General features: G+C 35.2%; 1 protein-coding gene across 1 annotated transcript in view; it reads right to left on the bottom strand.

The window, feature by feature from the left end:
- Window positions 1–16,003: 16,003 nt before the first annotated feature.
- Window positions 16,004–18,651, bottom strand: part of TMEM47 (transmembrane protein 47) — a 27,935-nt gene continuing 25,287 nt past the window's right edge. Inside the window, exon 3 of the mRNA XM_019955957.2 lies at window positions 16,004–18,651. This exon is cut by the window's right edge and continues 683 nt beyond it. The gene's annotated coding sequence lies outside the window, so the exon portion shown is untranslated.

The raw sequence follows: 18,651 nt of genomic DNA, 5'->3' as shown, positions 1-18,651 counted from the left end.
CTAAAATAATCTTTTATTTCTCTCTACATGAAATAGTAAAGGGAGAAATAAATTTAAGAATCTGAATTGTCCAGATCATTATCTAACTTTTCTGAATTTGATATAATGCAGTCAAATATGTTTTTCAAACTTTTATCTCTAATGCAATTAAAGATAGTGATTTGAAACCCCTAAATAATGAGCATCTAGTGTACTTTGTGCTTTATATTAATTATCTGATATAATCTTCACTATGTCTCTATGAAATAATGCTTATTTCTATTATAATTCCCATTTTACATATGAGGAAACTGGGATTTTAATTTGTTCACAGTCTCTATGCAAGTAAATGCATGATTTAGGGTTTAAATTTGGATCTGTTTTACTTCAAAGTATTTTAAAGCCTATGTTGTGACACATTGTTGCTGGGATACTGATTAAATTTTTAAAAAAGTAAAATAATTACAACAGAGCAAAGCAGAGTAGAAAATACTAGACAGCAACAGAGGTAGCAATACTTCACGAAACTTTTATTTCAGGTGTGCGTGTATGTGTGCAGCATGTGTATTAATATGAGCTAAAATTAAAATAAATGTACTTTATCACAGTAAAAATAGTCTGAAAAATACTGAAGTCCATAGTCTTGAATCAAAATAATCTGTGGCAATTATAATATGCAAAAAAAGAAAAACCCTAAAATACAGTGCTATAATTGGAAGATGTGATTGGTAACTTTCTCAGCTTTAGAGGCTATGTGGGCTATTTTTCATTTTTTCCTTCACTAGATATATAAGCAGATATCTCTCAGATAGTTCTCCGGATTCCTAATGCAAATCAGAACTTGAACAACAACTGTGTGGCATTTCAGTGTACACACTATCTCATTTGATGACAAGTAATTGTGTGAGTTAAAGTTAGGGTGAAAGTACTCAGTTGTGTCTGACTTTGTGACCCCATGAACTATAGCCCGCCAGGCTCCTCTGTCCATGGGATTCTCCAGGTAAGAATACTGGAGTGGGTTGCCCATGCCCTCTTCCAGGGGATCTTCCCATCCAGGGATCAAACCCAGGTCTCCCACACTGCAGGCAGATTCTTTACCATTTGAGTCACCAGGTCATAGGTTATCAGTGTCAGCTAGGGCTTATACAAATATTAGATACAAGGACCCTGAACTTTTTAATGGATAACCTTTCCCAAAGTCATCCAACTAGTACATGACAGAAATAGGAATCAATTTTGGACTCTGTGGTGTCATGTCCCCTTCCCCTCACACTTCTCTTTACATGGCATATGGAAGGTGTTAATTATACACACAGCTTTCAGGTTCAGAGCAGAAACAGGATGCTTAAGAAGTGTGAATCCTTAGGATGTCACTGGTATTGGTAAGATGCTATGGCTTTTTATACTACCAATAAACATATGTCCTTCCTGATTTGACAGCACCAACAAAATGAATCAGTGCAATTATTTAATTTCAAAAGTATTAAGTAACAGAGTTCTACAGTTTTAAGGAAACAATTTAGCAGCAAGATATAATAAGCCCTTTCAATAGCTTATTGCTCTTTATAAATATTCTTTCCTTCTGAGTTGTATGAAATATTATTTGTAATTGGAAGAATAATTTAATTTTGATGTTCAATTAATTGACTCATCTGAATCCATACATAGGGAAATCAATTGTATCGTAACTGGATTGACTAATGTAGTCAATAGACTGAGTAGAGGCCATCCCAAACATAATACATGGAACATCTCTATAAACATCGTGATGCACAGTTTAGTATTAGATATGTAATAGGCACATGTGTAAGATTAATCCAAATGTATATTTACACAAAATAGAACTGTTTAATTGGCTCAAATATCATGATATACAGGTATAAAATATATTTGGAAAAAACACCACAGCCCCTGTGGTTAGGGAACTACAAGCAAGATGAGCATGAAATAATGTATTTTGCTATAACTCACAAATTTTCAAGTGCTTTTGAGATGGCTTTTCTGAGAGTACTGATATAGCATTTAGCTACTACCAGCTTCATTTCTATTTCTAGAAGCTAGTAACCAGGAGATGGAATGCTACGGGGGTTATTGTTGGCAGAAGACCAGGCTTTTCAGATATCAGTACTCATTGGCAGTGCATGAGTTTTATGAGGATAGAGTTGGGAAATTATGTCTCTGTGTTATATATAAAGTTGTGTTATAGTTAGCATTATTTATCTATTACCAAGCATCTCAAATTGCAGCTATAATATAAAAAACAACTGAATTTAGAGTCAGAAGACTACATTGAAATAAAAAGCTAAAATTTACAAGCTGATTAACTTTGAAAATTAATTAGGCTTCAGTTTCTTCCACTGAAAATTATAGATGATAATTCCCTTTTACAGGATGTTGTAATAGTAATTTGAGGTTGAATCATATAAAATTGCTGATATTTGATCATTTTTATCTACAAAAATGACAGTTGCATTTAGATAAGCCTAATAGTAATAGCTTCACATTTATTGAATCCTCTGTCTTATATGCACTTTGCTATGTTTTACATGTTATAGTATATTATAATAATGGCTTTGATTTTTTACCCATGTCTGTATTTATGTGCTTTGCAATATACATCTTTAGTGTCTTCTCATCAAGAGTGGGCTGACCTTCCCTATCTCTGGAGTCTGGACCCAATGACTTTACTTATTTTGTTGGTGGAGTATCAGCATGGGTAAGCAGACAAAAGCTTGCAATTAACTTTAGCAACAGGGTCTCCTTCTCGTGCCGAGAGTACATGTCCAGGACAGACTGCTGGAGAATGAGACGCATCTAGAACAGAGTCAAGGACAGCCAGTCATTCCAGCCTAGACTATCCTAGGTTAACTGACACAGAGCAATTCCAAGACTTCCTTAGGAGACCAGGTGTGATTAGTATAATCAAACTCTAGCCAAACTCCAGCTATCAACTTACACTTGTATACCACTAAGGATGAATATCAGTGCACATAACTAACAAAGGATGATCTCATCTCATTCATACAACAAATCCATAGGCACTATTATCATCTCACTGAACAAAAGAAGACACTGTAACCCAGAGAAGAGTCCAGCAAACTGTCCTGGGTCATATTAACAGATGTAAATGACAAAAGGGTCTGAAATTAGGGAACCTCAGTCCAGAGACCATATTCTAACCAGTACACAGAATGGCTTTGTTCTTATAAAGATGAAATTAGATTATTTTTTGAAAGTGCTTTGTCAATGTTAAAGCACACCAAAAAATAATGCATTATTATGAAGCTGCAACTCCCTTTCAAAGATGCTATAAAATTCCAGCTAAGTTTTCCTTCGACTCATTTAAAAAAAAAAAATTAAAACCCCAGGCAAGCACTAGATGATTTAAAAATGCACTGTTCTTTGATATGCCAGTTACACAGGGAAAACTGATAAATGGAGAAATTTAACATGCCACCTTCCTCCTGAATCAGTGATAGACCGCTGTTATTTGCTAGGCAACTACCAAGTAAACAGAAAAAATAAAGCCACCGTTTTCTTGGCAAGTGTCATTAATAATAGATTAAGTTTACAGTAAATGTAATCTGTAGCATAGATCATACAGACGAAAAAACCTGACGGGGAAATGAAGGCATTAATAAGATAGTTCTTAATTTTATGAAGCGTTATACACATCAGACCACTGAACCAAAATAACCTAGGGAAATAGCAATGAAACAGGGCATTTATTCCTCAGCTTCGAGGAGGCATGCAAGTACAAATGGTGCAAAACAAGAAGCTGATTATGCCTGGAAATTGGAATAAACATAAAAAAGAAAAGTCTGGTGATGCTAATAGGCACTAAGTTCATGAAGTGTGACTTTATTTACATGGACTATTTTCTACGGGCATGAATTTTTAAAATTCCATTGAATTTTTCATTTTTACATATATTGAACCTCCCAAATTATTATTTTCTTCAAAAATAAAATAGAACTAGAATGCTGCACTGGGTGGAATGAATGATGGGGAGAACTGAAGGCAAACAGGACTCTGCATGGAAGTGTGCACTGAAGTGGAGCCAGGCATAACCAGAAGAGGGAATTCTTGATTTGGAAGGTTTTTGTCTGCAGGAGTCCTCTTTTATAAAATAGAGAGATGACTTTTAAATAAGTAGAAATTTCAAAAATGAACTTAACAGAAGAAAAGAGAAGAAAAAAGAAAACGAAGTTCCAAAGAAATGCATAAAACAGAATAGGAAAACAGTTCTGTTTGGAAAGCATAACCAAGATTTAAATGATTTATACAAAACCTGTTGTTTCATAAATATCTCCCCCAAATCCTAGGTTTGATTTAACTGGCTCTTATTTTAATCATTTGCTTCTCCTTTGGTGATTGTCATCTAATTTTCTTGGTCTTTCTTTGAATAAAAAGGAAATTTAGAGGGAAAGAGAGAGAATACTCAGAAGAGTTTTATTCTTAACTGTCACTTTCTCTAGTATTCCGCTTTGAAAACAAACTATTCATTCATTCACTTATTCATTCACCAACAAACATCTAGGGAGAAAAATGATAACTCCTTGTTAGGGCAAACACAAGTCCTGCTGAGAGAAAGCCGATTGCACCACTTGATGTACATTTGGATAACACTTATTTTTTCCTGACAACTACACCTTCATATGGAGAAGGAAATGGCAACCCATTCCAGTATTCTTGCCTAGAGAATCCCATGGACAGAGGAGCCTGACGGGCTGCAGTCCATAGCATCACAAACAGTCAGACACGACTGAGCAACTAAACCACCAAACCACAGCTTCATAAGATCCCACTATCTTTTCCATGTGCAGTTCTGTGATTCTTAGTCTTCTTATACTGTACTTGCTCAGAAGATGTAGTTTTGTATAGTCCCCTGCTGAATTTTACCTTAATATCATTGCTTCATTGTCCTAGCCTGTCAATAGTTCTTAACCCTGACAGCATAATCCTATAATGCTATTTGCAAATTTTTATGTATTCTTAAAAATCATTGAAAAAGTTTTCTACAGGCAAGATGACTAAAAACAATCTGAAAAAAAAAAAAAACCTGGCACTGTATTTATTACATGGCACCTGGGCATGCAAATTAATACCACTGCCCTGGAAAACTGCTTGGGAATTAAGTTGAACATGTGAATTCCCTACAACCCATCAATTATGTTCTAAGTTATAAGTATACAACAGAATTATGTGCAAAGTTTTATCAAGGGGTATATACAAGAATAATCATACTAAAATATTTGTAATAGTCCAAACTGAAAGCAAACTATATGTCCAGCTTTAGTATAATGGATAAATAGTGGCATCTTCATATAATGGAATGTTATACAGTTATGAGATGAACAAAGAATGACTTATATGCAACAATTTGAACAAATATCAAGAACATAATATTGAGCAAAGTAAGACAGAAACAAAACAAATATTCCATGAATTCACTTTCCTGAGTTCAAAAATCAGACTAAATGAAACTAATGGATAGCAATGAGTAGTTAGATGCTCAAGCTACTTTTTAAAAGGGCACAAGGAAATGATTATCTCTAGGGGGAGGAACTAAGTGAACAGTGATGAGTGGAGAGTGAAAGATCTCTGAAATGCTGGCAATTTCTGCTTTTTTATCTTGGCTATAATTATATGGTTGTTTGCTCCATGATAAATGACTGAGGTCTATATATTTGTACATTTTTGTGTGCATTTTATTTCATAATAGAAAAAGATTAAACAAGCAAACAAGTAATTATAATTAGAATGTCATGTTTGGAAGCATCTCTATAAGATCATCTGGTTCATCTCCATTTCTTTAGCCTAAGCTTCCATTAAGCATCATACTTTTTTAATGAGTGCTTTTTTATGGAGCAAATCTTTCAAATAAATTACTTAAGGTCTTCTCTAATATTTGTCACCATTATTATTTTGTAAATAAATGATGTGTTAGCCTGGAATTGCTAGGCTGGAAACATATTTCAGAATATATATAGATGAGTCTCCCCAAATTAAAGAAATGGGAAAATAATGACTGATATATGACAATTAAGTCTTCATAAAACTCAAATATTTAAATCATAACTAAGAGCTAATTCTGAAGTGAAAATCTTTTGGTGCTGGTTGTGGTTTAGTCGCTAAGTCGTGTCCAACTCTTGCAACTCCATGGACTCCAAGCCTACCAGGCTTCTCTGTCCATAGGATTCTCCAGGCAAGAACACTGGAGTGGGTAGCCATTTACTTCACTTACAAACAAGTAATAGCAATATTTCATTAATCCTAAAACTTATTTTCTCACATCTATGAAATCAGGATCCATCTTATAATCAACTGCATCCTCAATCTTTGTCAGCCTGAATCAAAGTTAAGGTCTTCCAGAGAGAATTTTCACTTACTTTTGCCAGCCAAATTCAGGCACTACCCATCTGAGACCAGTTTAAATTAAATTCTCTGCTTGAAGCTTTTTGGACCACATGGAATTGTGAATTCAGACCTCAAACTTGCATGAGTACCAACTAGTTGTTCAAATTCTCCACCCAATGCCAAGTTTGAGATATTAAAGTTTCCCTTGCTGTTCTTTTCTCTGTGGCCACTCTATTGAGTTGCTTAGTTTTAAACTGAAACTAATACAGCTTTTGGTGACCCAGTTTTATTCAAAGAACTCCTGTTACACCATGTCTCCACCCAATCTTGGTGTGTTTTTTCCTTTCTTATTGGTACATGAATTCTTGCAATCCCTGGTATCTTAGATTATACAGGTAGAGATTTGCTTTTTTCTTTTTTCCAAAAGAAAATATTTAGCCTATGAGTGCACAGAAAAACCCAGACTGGTTCTTCTGTGTAACCATTTTAATGTAACCGTTAACCATTTTAATTTTGGTCAGAATCTTGCTACATACTCTATATTGTTAATAAAATATTAGGTTGCAATTAAAATTAGTGAACTTACTTTGAGAACTGTAAATCATATCACCATGTGAGGCAGAATTATTGTTTCTATGTGCACATTTTGTGTTTCCTACTTGAATTATAAGACCCAACCAAGGAAGTCTCAGATTATACGTTTATTAACGTCTCATTGCCTTGCACATTACTGAGCCCATATTAAAGACAGTAAAACTTAGTTTGGAGGGCTGAAAAACAACACGAGGTTTGCAAGAAACAAACACAACTTTCATAAATAGGCTGTGTGTTTGTCTGTGTGTCCATGCCCGTGTGTGTATGTGTCTCTGTGTGTGTCTGTGTACACCTGAATGCAAAGTAAAAGTTAACATCTGGGCACAGAATCAAAGAAAGCGTGCTTGTTGGTCTTCATTATGAAAATATTTTAACTTTGCCAAGATTAGATATTATGGAAGAGTGCTTGGGAGGGGACTGAGAATCCTATCTACAATACTTGCTCCAACAGATTCAATTCACAGCCTTAGCAGATAATAAAAGAAGCCTCTGGACCATGTAAGGGATTGCCCAGGCATAGCTAGGTGCATTGGTCACTTTATGTATTAATGCCAATCTCAAATAAATCACTTTTCTGGTCTGCTGTGGAAGGAAAGAGGATATTTCTGTCAGTAAGTGAATGGAGGATTACTGACTTGCTGACCTTTCCTGACTGTGATAAAAGGTGACTTCGTTCCTTTTAGCAATACTTCAAAAGTGGAAATTGCTCTTTTAAGCGTACAATGTGAGAATGAAGTAGGGAGCCCGCTACTATTCCATAAATAGATCTTGGCAGAGGGCACCCCTTGGGAAAGGGAGAAATTCTCATTAGGGTTATTTTTCTAAGAGCTGTCAATATGCATGTGTTTGCATTTAAAGAATGGAGAAAGGAGGAAGCGAGTCCTGACCGGATGTATTTTTAAGACTCTATTCTTATTTCTGCAGCATTTAAATATAGTGTGTAAAATACAGCACTCCTAAATGCCTCATGCTATGTTTGTTCTGAGGATTCTTATGTCATTTTCCTGATGAAGGAATCAGGAATGCAAAATTATTTTGCCTTGCATTGTTAGATCCAAATAAGAATAGAAAATAAGGCATGCATTTTACCTTAACCCAGGATATGTGACAGTTGCCTGGTATTTCAAAAACAAATGGCTTTTGTTGCTCAGGGCACAGGAAAAAAGAATGTGTTAAAGGATTGGACTTGGTGTTAAATATGTTTAAGGGTCTTTAAAGGCCTGAAAATTTTAACAAGTGAGAAAATGATGATGCAGAATATTTAGTGATATCAAATACTGAAACAACTCAAATGACCCAGAAATCACACCATCTCTCTGGAGTGTTCTACTCATTAAGTCTTAAGTGACTTTTCTTTCAATAGTACCAGTTGTCAGAACTAGATTTTGTTTTATGTTCTCTGTGCCTGTGACTTCTTTGGACAATATGAAGGTATTGTTCACAAAGAACGAGGATCCTGTGTTATACCAGTAGATGCTTCTGGTGATGAATCAATTTTTCTTAAGGGCTTGAGGCCATCTACTGTCATACAGAATCACATAAAAATGTGAAAGCTAAAATCCACATCTATCAATAAAACTTTGTTTTGAAATTAAAAAGGAAAAAAAAAAAAAAAAAAAAAACCTTCTGAAAGTGAATGACTTAGATGACTTAGCCCCAAGATGAAAGCTGTGTAGATGACAGGTAATAGTCAGCCTTCAATACTTTGCTCTAAGAACTAAAAAAAGAAATCATGCTAGCATATTATTTAAACATATAAACATTTTTGGACTCATTGCAAGAAAGAATAACCTTCTTTTTGAAGGTATTTTTCTATGTCATAGTGCACCTGATATTGAAACACATAATGTATCAGTGAATTTTCAAGAACAAGTAATGGTCTTTTCTCAAAACACACACACACATTTGCCTTTGGGAGGATACAATAGCAAGAAGCAGGAGGGAGGGTTCCTTCCCATCTCATTTAACCCCAAGTTGAGTTGGGAACACAAATGTGGGGGAGATTAAGTCCTTGACCTTAGGCTCAGTTGTTGTTGTTTGTGTATAACTGCTTTTTTCATATGTGAAGCCACTATTTTAGCCAAAGGATGATCCAAGAATAATTGAAACTGTTAGGTTAACTTAAGCAGCCATATAGATCAAGTCTCCAGAAAAGTTGGATGAGTAGACTCTTTTACCAAATACAATTAACAAGTTCACTCCAGCATGCTTGATCCTAAATGGTCTTGATTCACCTAAGCCAAAGTGGGAAGATCCCCTGAAGGAGGTCATGGCAACCCACTCCAGTATTCTTGCCTGGAGAATGCCATGGACAGAGGAGCCTTGCAGGCTATAGTCCATAGGATCACCAAGAGTCAGACAAGACTGAAAGGACTTAGCACGCACGCACGCAAAGCAGAACCAGAGTGGAGGCAATTGAAACCTTGGTTGATAGTGTTGTGAGTGTGAGGTATTACTCTGAAATCCTCAAAGGAATCAATTAAGTATAAAGAAACAGGCAAAGTCAGCAGGACTAACATTTTTGAAAAATACATGTGAATGGTGTTCTGCAGAGTTGTGCAGCACGACAGTTCTTGTGGACTAAGGTCGATTGCCACTGCATTTGAGATATAAGAGGGAGAAATTACCATGAGTGGCTCTAGAGATTCCAGGACAGTTTTCATGTCATCTAATAATTATTGATCTTTCCCCCTTAGCATATGACTTTGATCCTGGGGAAAATATACACACAGACGGGAGTGTTTACACTAAAATATTTTCACTTCATTACATTTTACTGTGCCGAGACAACTGGGAGTAATTTCAGTGGGGAAGTTAGAGTGTTAAGGCACCCTGGGGTGGGATGGGAAGTGTGTCAAGAAATCTTCATGTACTTTCCAATTCTTTTTTTGAGATTTAGCACAACCTGAATGCTGAATCCTCTAACAAAGGGTGCTTTGTCTAACAAAAGGTTCTATTGGTCTAACTAAAACTAGTTTAATCAAAGCAGAAAATTATTGAAAGAACACGGGAACATTTCATGGAACACAAGGCAGCTTAACCTTACTAAGAACTAGGGCCACTCACTCTTCTCTCTGCATCGTATAGGGTCCCTCTTGACTGCTTCTCTGTTCATATCTATTGCATTCCTTTATTCTCTGCAGTTTGTCTTTGCATCCCTGCATATACCCCCAAACTCTGTAGTTTATGCATTTTATTACTAGCTACATGCAGAGAACAATTCCAAATTAATGGGCAAGAGAAACAGAGGGGGCTAGCTTAAGGCAGGAACCATCTTGATGTATGTAATCACCTCTGACCAGGGGTTCAGGGTCATGTGGTGCAAATATGGCTGCCTGCCAAGCCCTCTAATGTTCTCAGAAAAATCATCATAGGTGGAGCCTAGACTCCAAAGTTAATCAACTATATCAGCCTTTCAGATTTCTACCCTCATAAAACTGCACAGTCTTATACCACACAGTTTTGACTAAATAGCAAAAACCAGAAGATCCAACTGTTAGATCTCCTATTCCTGCGTACATTTTTTTCCAATTCTTATGCTCTCTTTGTATATTTCCATAGATTGTAAATAATTCTAAGAATGCTCTTATTTCAAAATAAAAAATATATGTCCAAAACATTCTAAATATAAAAAAAGCACAAATTTGTGTTTATGCTTGTAAATCGAAATGAGCCTATCTTTAGGAAAACAGCATGCTGCATGTGTGCGTGTGTTTTTGCCATCCAAAGAGCGCAATAGCCAAACAAGCCTAACTGAAATCAAATAGTGCTTTTGACTTGAATGGACATAAGAAGTCTTAATTGACTCAACTTTTAGAACATTTCTGGTTCAAAGATGTTATGCAATCAGAAGCAGCAGGAGGAGGTTGCCCTGTTTAGGATCATACTTGAACTTCCTAAAGCTTAAATACCTGTCCCAATACACACTAATATTTATTGACTTTCTGATACAAATAGGGAAAAAATAATTATACCCAAGTCTGAAAAAAATGTGGAAAAGAAACTCAGAATTTTCTGTGTCTTTCAAGTTGGCTAGAAAGATGTGCTAAATACTGAGGTTTGCAAAGAAATATTTTGAGAATGGATTTTCCAAAATTCTGCTTCATTAAGAAGCATTTAAAAATGTAACTGAAAAGTTTATATGAAAAATATAACTGGAAATTTTATATGAAACATTGTGCCTCTATGAGGATTTCTATATCAAATTCATGCAAATTTGTTCCCATAGTGAATAGCACCCATAACTTGGAGTTGAATGAGAAGCATACTTGTCATTCCTACTGTATAGCACACGGAACTATATTCAAAATCCTGTGATAAACAATAATGGAAAAGAATATGAAATATATATATATATATATATGAATCACTATATCTGAATCACTGTACAGTAGAAATTAACACATTGCAAATCAACTACATGGGCTTCCCAGGTGGTCCAGTGGTAAAGAACCCATCTGTCTATGCAGAGACACAAGAGATGCGGGTTTGATCCCTGGGTGGGGAAGACACTGGAGTAAGAAATGACAACCCACTCCAGTATTCTTGCATGGAAAATTGCATGGGCAAAGGAGCTTGGTGGCCTAGTCCAACATAGGGTCACAACATCTCATTCTGCTTCTTTCATACACGCCATGACTCAAATAATTAACATAGACATAATGGTTGGATAATGTGTAAGAACAATCACCTTAAAGTTAAAAATTGGAAAACTTGTTCTTGATGTCAAGAATTGCCATTATAACCACTGAGTAGTGATATGGCCACAAAGAGGAAGTTACTCTCCAAAAATGGTTTGATCCACAAGTTTTTCAGGGAGAGGGAGCATGATAGCATTATTTCTATCTTCTGTTAAAACACATAATCAAAGTCAAGTGAAGTAGTGTTTCTCTTCCATTTAACACTTGATAATATAATCCAGAAAAACATCTATTTCTGCTTTATTGACTATGCCAAAGCCTTTGACTGTGTGGATCACAATAAACTGTGGAAAATTCTGAAAGAGATGGGAATACCAGACCACCTGATCTGCCTCTTGAGAAACCTATATGCAGGTCAGGAAGCAACAGTTAGAACTGGATATGGAACAACTGTCAAGGCTGTATATTCTCACCCTTCTTATTTAATTTATATGCAGAGTACATCATGAGAAATGCTGGGCTGGAAGAAGCACAAGCTGGAGTCAAGAATGCCGGGAGAAATATCAATAACCTCAGATATGCAGATGACACCACCCTTATGGCAGAAAGTGAAGAGGAACTAAAAAGCCTCTTGATGAAAGAGGACAGTGAAAAAGTGGGCTTAAAGCTCAACATTCAGAAAACTAAGATCATGGCATCTGGTCCCATCACTTCATGGGAAATACATGGGCCAAGAGTGGAAACAGTGTCAGACTTTATTTTTCTGGGCTCCAAAATCACTGCAGATGGTGACTGCATCCATGAAATTAAAAGACGCTTACTCCTTGGAAGAAAAGTTATGACCAACCTAGATAGCATTTTAAAAAGCAGAGACATTACTTTGCCAACAAAGTTCCATCTAGTCAAGGCTATGGTTTTTCCAGTGGTCATGTATGGATATGAGTTGGACAGTGAAGAAAGCTGAGTGCCGAAGAATTGATGCTTTTGAACTGTGGTGTTGGAGAAGACTCTTGAGAGTCCCTTGGACTGCAAGGAGATCCAACCAGTCCATTCTAAAGGAGATCAGTCCTGAGTGTTCATTGGAAGGACTGATGCTAAAGCTGAAACTCCAGTACTTTGGCCACCTCATGTGAAGAGTTGACTCATTGGAAGACTGATGCTGGGAGGGATTGGGGGCAGGAGAACAGGATGACAGAGGATGAGATGGCTGGATGGCATCACCGACTTGATAGACATGAGTTTGAGTGAACTCCGGGAGTTGGTAATGGATAGGGAGGCCTGGTGTGCTGCGATTCATGGGGTCGCAAAGAGTTGGACACAACTGATCGACTGAACTGAACTGAATATAATTCCCCATTCATAATAATTTTAAGAGAAATGTCTTCTCTTCAGGTTTAAAACAATTTCTTTGAACTCTTCATTGTGAACTATATTTTTACCAAAAAATGAAATAGGTTACATGATATTGTTTTACCTTTATGATGATAAATTCAAAGCAACCAAGGGGCAGTCTTGAGTACCATCATCACACATATGTAAAGTGTTTTAACTCTATGCCTGTCTCTTTTGTAGTATAAGAAATGCCTTCAGGTCACCCACAGAACATCCTCACTCAAGCCAAAATCGGTATATAAACTTTATATACTTATATAAAGTATATATATATATAAGCTATATAGATAGATAGATAGATAGATAGATGGTGATTGCAGCCATGAAATTAAAAGACACTTACCCCTTGGAAGGAAAGTTATGACCAACCTAGACAGCATATTAAAAAGCAGAGACATTACTTTACCAACAAAGGTCCTTGACTAGACAGTCAAGGCTATGGTTTTTCCATTGGTCATGTATGGATGTGAGAGTTGGACTATAAAGAAAGCTGAGCACCGAAGAATTGATGCTTTTGAACTGCGGTGTTGGAGAAGACTCTTGAGAGTCCCTTGGACTGCAAGAAGATCCAACCAGTCCATCCTAAAGGAGATCAGTCCTGAGTGTTCATTGGAAGGACTGATGCTGAAGCTGAAACTCCAACACTTTGGCCACCTGGTGCAAAGAGCTGACTCATTTGAAAAGACCCTAATGCTGGGAAAGATTGAGGGCAGGAGGAGAAGGGGACGACAGAGGATGAGATGGTTGGATGGCATCACCAACTTGATGGACATGAGTTTGGGTCAACTACGGGAGTTGGTGATGGACAGGGAGGCCTGGCGTGCTGCGATTCATGGGGTCCTATAGAGTCGGACACGAGTGAGCAACTGAACTGAACTGAACCTATATATATAGTATATATATATACTATGCATATATAGTGTAGATACTATTTTCTTCATTGATCTATGTCACATGCAGAAACTGAACTGTTCAAGGTTTTTGCTGGTTTGATGACATTTTCCAGTACTTGTTCCAAGCTTCTTTTATAATCACTATTTCTATGAAGTCATTCAACTTGAAAATAATTGCTTGCCAAAACTGAGTTTCTCTGGTGAACCACTCAACACAGTTTTAGTTTTACAAAGAACACCATTCTTTGTGTGCTGTTAATCTTGGCTTTGAAACACCACATATTATCCTTCCCACTTGAACAGTTCAGCTCCTGTTCTCTTGGTTACACTTTAGAACCATTAGACTTACGGCTGGAATATCAATGTGAGTCACCTAGCTGGTGACTCTTTGAAAATAGATTTTCCAAGTATGGCTATATGGATCCTCTGCTCATAGCAACATCTAGTAGTTGTTAAAAATGTGAGGACTTCCTGAACAGTCTGCAAACCTGCATTTAATCAGAAAAATTGCTGGCATTTATTACATGGAGTTTTGTTACTTAGTCTGATTTTAACTTTGACATTAAGTATCTATGACATGGTGTCCCCAATACTTGACACAGAAGTCATTCAAGTTAAATTATTCAAATAAATTAGTGCTTCCTGTGAAAATACTATGAGCTTAATTTTCATTTTTATTTGCTCATTTAATCTTATCTCATTTAAGACTGCACTTCTAAAAAGCTATGAATAGGTCATAACATGAAAATTTGATCAATAAATTAAAAATCCAGGTATTCAGTGGATTATTCTAAAGAATACCAAATAATTTCACAATCAGTTAATTTTCTAACCAAAATGACTTAAAAAACTACCAAAATGGAACGTTTTGTTGACAAAGCATGGGCCTGACAATAAAACAAACCACAAATTGACTATATGGCCATTATGGCAAAGCAAATTAAAACTGTTTTCTTATTTCATGTTCACAGTGAAATCTCTGAAGGCAGTGAATTTTCCCTTGTCAAATCCTACTGAAGTTAGGTCTCCATGCCTTCCAAATTCATAGAAACTGGGTCATGGATAATTACAAGGCCAGACATGTTTGTATAGGTGTTTTGTACATGAGAATTCTGTATGAAAATGAAAGTACTTTATACTGAAAATATAATACATCTAATGAATGATGCTACTCCATCAAAGTAGAATAAGGTCATTGAAAAGGAAAATTTCTACAATGGTAGAAAATTTGTGAAAGTGTTAGAATTTATTTGGATTGGCCAAACAGTTCATTCAGGTTTTTTATAACATTTTACAGAAAAACTTGAACAAACTTTTTGGCCAACCCATTATAACTTAAACATGCATACTTTTGAACATCTGATATTAAATATCTCATAGATCTACTAATGATTTATAATTTTTCAGCAGAAAAATATACTGTGAACCTGTCAAGATTTGAGGGTTCATATGAGACATAAAGGATGTATGTCCTCATGACAAAAATCTGTATTTTTATTTAAACTGATTTTATCAACACAGAAAGTTTGCTCAATTATATATGCTTGTATTTCTATCTTCCAGAAAATTTTCTGACAATCATACAAGTAAATTTTTTGCTCTAATATAAGTTCCTTTCCAAGTATACTCACAATTTATTTAGTACAAAGGGTGACAGGAAATTTGGACTTACAATTTATGAACTTCTTCACATACACATACACACATTGAAAATTTTAACTGTCTAATTAAAAAACAGAAATAATACAGGAAACTCTTCTTTAATGTACACTGCAACTATTGAAAACTGAACGAAAATCAAAATAGAGGATCAAATCCTTCACTACTCTAAGTGTGCAATAAGAGTAGGAAAAAGGATAACCTATACTCTATCTCCTGTCTGTGCCTTTTAAAATGAAAGTTTTAAAAAAGACATTTAATATCCTTTATTTTATTGCTCACATAACTCAGCTGCAGAGGACAGAAAGGATTTGGGGAGATAATTTGAAACAAAAAAAGTTTAAAAAATTTTTACACAAAATGAATATGTCATATCAAGCTATGTTTTCTAAATAACATATATTTTCAAAAGAGAAAATGAAGACATATAATTTAGAAACCCTAAAGAGAGTCCACACAGTAGAAAAGACACAAAGTCAAATGACATCAGGGAAGCCACTTTTATTTTTATTTTTTCCACATAGATAATTTCATGTCAGCTACAAAAATCATGAAATGAAGAACTAATCGTGAAACTGCAAACTCAAAAACCACTGGATTGATAAACAGGATCTCCCCAACGGACTGTTAAAAAAATAACCAGAATACCATGAATTCATATTTAAGTAGTAAACATGTCATATATTTTAAAATAATAAATATAGAACAGCAGTAGAGAAACTAATAGCATAAACAGCATGGAGTATATTTTATTTTTAAGACAGATGAAATTTCTAGGCACAGTTTTAGGCATTAAAGAGGACACAGAGGCATAGGTTAGTGTGTGCTGCTCTGTACAAAAATACAGTCTGAATAAATTACATTGCTAGCCATACAATTAGACGTCACTTACCAGTCAGCTCATTGCATGTTTAATAATATACAGTTACATGCTAATCCATATATATCATTTATATTTCAAACACATAGGTCTCTCTATATTTGTCTTTAAAATTTACATGTTGAACTTACAAAAAGCTAAATTGCTGTGCAAGAAATCCAAATAACTAGCCCTGCTGAGTACTTTATGCTATATGTAGGTGCATGTGTCTCTCTCTCTCCCTGACAAACAATGGGATTAGAGTTAATAGTTTGGCTAGTAAGAAAACAATAAACAAACCTAAAGCTGCAAAGACATAATATTATTGTGGGTGAAAAATTCACTTGTGTTTATTGTGATAGACAAAACAGTATTTCAAATGAGCCATGATAACTTTCATGTTGTACTGAACTTGTTAGTAATGAAACACTTTCAACTATTAGTGATGGTAGAAATATAGCAAAGGGCTCTTCACTGGAAAGGGGAAAAAAGTAATATAAGAAATCTACTTTTCATTAAACTGCAAATATGTGTGCCTTGGCTATACCATATTCTGTCATTTCCGGCTTTTTCAAATTGACAGAGAATGAAAATTTGATCAAGACTCGAGATGTGATATTGGTCTAACAGCACCCTGCATCCTCCACTAGGACTAAGAAAAGTGCCTCATTGATGTCAGCACCAAAGTACTGTTCTTCCATTATTCAGGAATAAAAAGATTCTCTCACAACAGAGAGTGTTTAGTAGCTGAAATCCCTATCCAATAAATATCGTATTTCCCATGCTGCTCTGCTAATATGCAATTAACTACAAGACAGTCTGGCCCAGATTTTACTATTTCTCAAGAAAATTGCTTCAAAAGATTCTATAATAGTAATATCTTTCTGGAAAATGTTCACTCATAGATTCTATACAGGATTATTTACTTTTATAAAGTTTTCTCTTTAGAATGCACTTAATTAGTTTTGTCTGTCATTGTTAAAATAAGCCCGGTTCTTCAAATTTACTTCATGATTCCATAGAAAAGTCACAAGATAAGAGGTTTTAAGCATTTGAATAATAAAATAGTGGATTTTTTCCTGTTGTTTTTGGCAACAGTTCTTAAGACAAGCTGAAAGCAGAACTCTGCTTTGGGAGGTAAAGCAAATTATTAAACACTATTGATGTAGTCCTGTTCTTAATGGATTTTGCAATACAACAGAATATAGGTATTTTTTAAATGGTTTCTCCAATGCTTTCTGCAAGAGGGCCAAATAGTGTCCTTGTTAACAAAAATAATTATTTATAACTTTTATATTAGAACTGTATATTTGCTATAAAAATATGTTTATAATTAAACTATCCAAATTTGTATATTAAACAGGATTAACACAAGTTTGCAGTGTAAGATTCGCTGCAAACTTATTCCCTATTATTTCCTTCCATTTGAACAATCAATAAATGATTCCCTTACCACAAATCCATCTTAATTGTGTGCACAAATCAGTTAGCCCATTAGTTAACTTCAGAGGACCAGGTGATAACCAGATGAAAACCAGATGAATTCTACTCCTCTACTGACAATTATATAAATCTATCACTATTCCTTTTTTAATGAAGACATTTAAAATACTTGGGGAAAAAGAAGCCTTCTATTTTAATGACTTTTAAACAAAATGATCATCCTAATTGCTACACTCTTTTGAACTACAGTGCTTACAAAAGAATCATTAATTTTCAGATTAACACCATTTCGATTTTCTTCTTATACAATTCTATTTAACACTTTCCAATGAGAACATAGAGCAAAAGCTTTTATATGCACTTTTGTACAGTAAATAAGTGTGAATACCGATCTAAGCCTCTTAACAACGTGTACAAGGTTAGTGTTCAAATCACTTCACTAGAGCAAATATTAATTTTATGTGCAATAGGCAAATGCAGGTGTAGGGTTAGGGAACAACTTATTACCATTTATACTAACGGCTCACCTTCTATAAAAATACTTAAGCTTGTTACATATGCACAATTGTTTGCTGTAATGTTTGGTAAGTGATTTAAAGGGTACTTAGGACAAAAGCAATCATGCATATTTCTTTCTAGTTGCCCCAGGGAAAACAGAGATTCTCAATTTTTCCTCATTCTAGATATGGCTGAGGCACAATTTCTAACCACATAATGAAATGCACATGTCTCCAAATCTTGACTCCCTTCCCATAGAGATGCTCATTGCCAAAGCATAACCTCCCATTAAAACGTAGGTGGAATATGTATCATTAACCCAGTTACATTCAGA

This window comes from Bos indicus, chromosome X (genome assembly GCF_029378745.1).
Source record: "Bos indicus isolate NIAB-ARS_2022 breed Sahiwal x Tharparkar chromosome X, NIAB-ARS_B.indTharparkar_mat_pri_1.0, whole genome shotgun sequence".
Classification (NCBI taxonomy): Eukaryota; Metazoa; Chordata; class Mammalia; order Artiodactyla; family Bovidae; genus Bos; species Bos indicus.
The sequence above is the reverse complement of the archived record's forward strand: the minus strand, read 5'-3'. Positions and strand labels throughout refer to the sequence as shown.